Source organism: Tupaia chinensis, unplaced genomic scaffold, assembly GCF_000334495.1.
Source record: "Tupaia chinensis unplaced genomic scaffold, TupChi_1.0 Scaffold142543_1, whole genome shotgun sequence".
Classification (NCBI taxonomy): domain Eukaryota; kingdom Metazoa; phylum Chordata; class Mammalia; order Scandentia; family Tupaiidae; genus Tupaia; species Tupaia belangeri.
This window is the reverse complement of record NW_006202392.1, coordinates 1,059,776-1,064,946: the sequence shown is the minus strand read 5'-3', so window position 1 is coordinate 1,064,946 and position 5,171 is coordinate 1,059,776.

Sequence of the window (5,171 nt, the reverse complement as noted above, 5' to 3'; positions counted from 1 at the left end):
ATATAATAAGTTTGCCCACTAGAGATTTCTGGCGAGCTCAGGTGTTTGTTTCCTTGAGCCATGTATTTTTTATGCAATATTAGGTACTCTTCCTCCTTTCACAGATAAAGAAACTAAACCAGAGAGGTTAAATAACTTGCCAAAGTCTCCATAGGAAGTGAGGAGATGCCAAGTCGAGACAGCTGGCTGGCTCCAGGTGCGTCCCTCCAACACGATCACATACAGGAGTGCACGGCTTACTACCCGCCACTGGCCTCCGAGGCAGCACTGGGCACAGCCTTGAAGGATGCTCTGAGCTACGTATATGCCTTCTTCCCACATCCCAATCGCTCATCCTGGTCACTTCTGTAGATAAAGTCTAGAAAAGGACTAACTGCACAATATTTCTAAAAGGAGAAAATACACTTACATTCAAAACTCTAATGCCATTAGTGGTTAAGGTGGCGTATCCCACATAGCAGACTGAATAGTTTGAGTCCTGGACCCAGCAGCTTGAAAATATGCCAAGCACATGTGTATGCTTGCCCAAAATCCCCAAAGAGGGAGAAATGGAGAAGAAAGTGTTGCAGGGGCCAGCAGGTGGCATGATGGCTGAGGGCGCTGGACTTCCACATGGTTGACCATGGTTCGGGTCCCAGACCTCGCGGCTTGCTTTCTCTCCCCCCCGCACCCCGTCAAATTAAAATAAGTAAATAAATAGCTAAATAAAATAAGTCTTTAGGGGGAAAAAAAAAAAAGAACAAGAAAGGGTCGCAGAATGACCATTTACCATGAAGGATGTTTTCTCACTTATTCTCTATTTCTCTCTATCTATTTCTCTCTGGTCAGCATACGTGACATCTGGCAAGTTTTTTAAAATCAATTTTTAAAAAAGCAAGACTGCCTTATTTTACTGCCCTTACTAGGAATGAGAAAAATGTGTCTCAGTAAATATCTACAAAACAGAAGCTTATACCTTGTTTGTAGTAATTTTTGCTAAAATGTGTTTTGTAAGCTTAATATAACATGTTCTAAAAAGAATACCTGTTGAATTTTAGCACAGTATATATTCTAGGAAATATAGCCGTCCCCCTTCAGTCGGTGTTCTTAGAAATTGTAATGGCCTTGGATGAGCTCAAGGTACTTTCTGACTATCCCTGAAGTGTTTCAGACCATTGTTAGTGAGTTTACTTCCTTCCCCCACATACTCAAGAGTGCATTTTTAGTTTAAATTCTAGCCTCTCCCTTCCTTCCTCACGTTCTCAGGTCATTGCTGTAACTTTAGAATAGTTGGGGGAGGGGGGTGTGCTTCCCTATGGAGTCCATGAGGCAACTAGGGATTACAAAAGAAAAAATAGTACATTTAATAACCCCCAAAAAACTTCCCACCATAATCTGTCCGATCCCCTGATCTGATGACAACTACTACTCCCAGAAATCTGATCCAGAAATCTGTGCAATCGCGTAATCAAATGTCCCAAATGCTACCTGTTAAAGATCATAAACAGCTTTCTTTGATGAACTGGGAAGAATGATTTATAAAGTTGAAAGTTTTTTCCTTCTAATCTGGGTCTCTCTATTTTCTCCTGCCTGAACCAGAATGACAGAGATGGTATGAAGGGGAGATTTTAGATATAGATAGATAGATAGATAAAAAGATAGATATAGAGAGAGACAGATAGAAAGAGAGAGAGAGAGAGAGAGAGAGAGAGAGAGAGAGAGAGAGAGAGAGAGAGAGAGAGAGAGAGAGAGAGAGAGAGAGAGAGAGAGAGAGAGAGAGAGAGAGAGAGAGAGAGAGAGAGAGAGAGAGAGAGAGAGAGAGAGAGAGAGAGAGAGAGAGAGAGAGAGAGAGAGAGAGAGAGAGAGAGAGAGAGAGAGAGATAGGAAGATAGAGAGATAGATAGATAGATAGATAAAAAGATAGATATAGAGAGAGACAGATAGGAAGATAGAGAGAGAGAGATAGGAAGATAGAGAGAAAGAGAGAGAGAGAGAGATAGGAAGATAGCTAGATAAATAGATAGGAAGATAGAGAGAGAGATAGATAGATAGAGAGATAGATAGATAGATAGATAGATAGATCAATAGATAGACAGATAGAGATATATCAATTTTAATCTTTTCTCCCAATTTTTTAAATTATTTCATTTAACTTTATTTATTTATTTTGATTTGGCCAGAGAAGGATAGAGTAAGAGAGAGAGAAGGAAAGTAAGAAAGCAAGTCACCACATCCAGGACTAGAACCACTGTTGGCCATGTGGGAGTCCAGCACCTTTAACCACCACGCCACCTGCTGACCCCTCTCCTGATTCTTATTACCCACAGAGGTCCCATTATTTTTTTTAAGAGGTTTTCGCTATAGGGCGCGTGCACTTGCCAGACAGACAGAGAGAGACAGAGAAACAGAAAGCAAGAAATCACCCCCAAGGGGGTATGGCCACGCCGCAATCCCTTCTCCTCCATTCTCCTCTCGGGATCTTGGGCACGCACGCACACGCACCCGGCATGAGTTTAAGCCACCAGGTCTGGGACTCGAGCCACAGTCGACTACGTGGGAGTCCAGCAACATAGCCATTACGCTAACTGCTGGTCCCAAGGTCCCATATTTTTATAGGCTCAAAGTTACCAAAAGAAAAATACCTTGGAATAAGTCACAACTAAGGCTTTAGAGGAAGAACTTACCTGTCAGGAGACATGCGTTCTTTCTGCAACGACATCCTACAGAAACAGTGAGTTACCTATGTAATTTTGTTTTCTACCAGCGACATATTTAAAACAAAAAGACACAGGTTGGACCAGACAATGGCACATCAGTAAAGCACAATGATCTGTGAGGAAGACCCACGTGGAAGCTTGCCAGTTCAAAGCCAGAGACTTCTCTGCGTCTAGCAGGCATACTCGTGCCCATGATCCAAGCTGGCTGAAGCAGATCTTGTGGGTGTGCTTTATCTACGTCTGTCTCTCTCTCGTTCTTCCTCTCTCTCTCTCTCTCTCTTTCTCTCTTGCTCTCTCTCTCTCTGTCTTTCTGTCTCTCTTACTCACAGAATAAATACATAAACCTTCAAAACAATACATGTGACTTTATTTTAATAAGACATTTCATTTAACCCAACGTTTAATACCTATTACCAATAGGACAGTCCATATTTTTTCATACTAATTCTATCTCAGTTAGGCCTGGCCTCAATTCAACACAATCACCATTAATGGCAAGCAGCTACGCTAGTGAACAAGCAGCTCTGACTAAGAAATCCTAGCATGTCATAGATCCATTCCTATGGGTCCAGTTATTTTTAACCTTCATAGTTATTCTCAAACTCCAAATGTACTTTGTTTTTCATAGTATAGAGAGTATATAGTAACGTTGACTTTGATTGTAATAGCACTGACCATATATTCCATTAGTAACTGTTTAAGTGCCACATGATTACTTTTTTAATGAGTTACCTATAAATTGCTTTACATTTACAGTTCTGTTTAAACTTAACTTGTTATTAGAGTTCCTGAGATCATCAAAGTTCTCATTTTCATTTTTGGCTAAAACTTGGCCTTCCAATTTTCTCCATATGAGCTGAACAGCTATCATCAACAGGGTGGCATTTCTATAAAGCATTTTTGATCATTTCCCCACTACTCACAGAATGCAGAGGGGAAAAAAAGTTAAGCCCTTGACGATTTGACCCCATCTGACCACTGCGTCTCATTTCTTCTGTTCTCGCTGTCTATACTTCATTGTAAACTTTGTCAACTTCATGAGTTCCCTGAGTGTGACATGTTTTTTTGTCCACCTCAGAACATACTGTTTCTTCTACGTAAAATGATCTTTCCCTTTTCCTGCTAAGTGAATTGCCAAAGCTTCAACTTTCACTCCAGTTCAGGCGGAACATGCATTGCCCCCACACTAGTTCCTTCAGTTCCATTAGCTCCTCATGTCGCTGGTATCAGTCACAGGACCTGGCAATGAATACAAGATATGTCTGTCGGTCTAACCTAGATGTAATGACACCTTTAAGTAGGTTCAATTGTAAATTTTTAACAAGAACACATGTTAAAATAAGAAGACATCGTTCCTCTTCTGTTTTTGTATTAAATTTAATAGAATTCTATTTCCACTATTTGTAATGCCAACATTGAAAGACCACCAGTATTTTTATTCTGTTTGAATTTCATTATGTTTCGTTTCCCTCAATCACCGTAACCACTGCACTCCTGAAATACCTCATGGAAAGAGCCTTATCATCTCTGGGACACAAAATCAGATGGTTAAAAAAAAAACAGATATAAGAGATAATATGGGTGAGTTTTGAGAAAATTACATTACCCTATGCCATTTATCTCAAGGAATAAACTAACACTTTGATAAAATGCTAAAATAAAGTATGCAGCTTATTCTATGCAAATACTCTGATAGTTAAATGAAACAAACAGAAATAAAAGCCTCTGATGATAAGAATCATTTCTTCCAGGATAACACACTTATTTGTTATTAAAGGATTATAACCAGACATAACAAGCTCTTTTGTTTAAAATGTTAAGTATCAGAGCAAAGATATTTCTTAAGGCTTTAAAAAAATACTAGTTTTACAACTTCCCAGGAGATCTGACATCTTTTGAAAAGGAAGCAAAATTAGGCAATCAGGACAAGCTCTTCTTCCCCTATCAAGTCATTCCCAACCAATAAAAGTAGATCCTAGGGGGACAGCAGATGGCGTAATGGTTATGTTATTGAACTCCCATGTATTCCACTGCAGTTCAAGTCCCAGACCCAGTGACTTAAAATTCACACCAGGCACATGCATAGATCCCAGGAGGAGAAGGGATTGAGGTGTGGCCATCTCTCCTCCACAGTATTCTTGCTTTCTGTCTCTCTGTCTTTCTATCTCTCTAGCAAGCTCAGGCACCCTATAGTAAAAATCGCTCTTAAAGAAAAAAAAGTTGGGACCAGCAGTTAGCGTAATGGCTATGTTGCTGGATTCCCATATAGTCAACCGTGGTTCGCCGCCCGGACATGGTGGCTTAAAACTCACGCTGGTCGCATGTGCGTGCGTGCTCAAGATCCCGAGAGGAGAATGGAGGAGTAGGGATTGTGGCATGGCCATCCCCCCTGGGGGGTGATTTCTCACTTTCTGTCTCTCTGTCTCTCTCTCTCTGTCTGGCGAGCGCACGCACCCTATAGCAAAAACCTCTCCA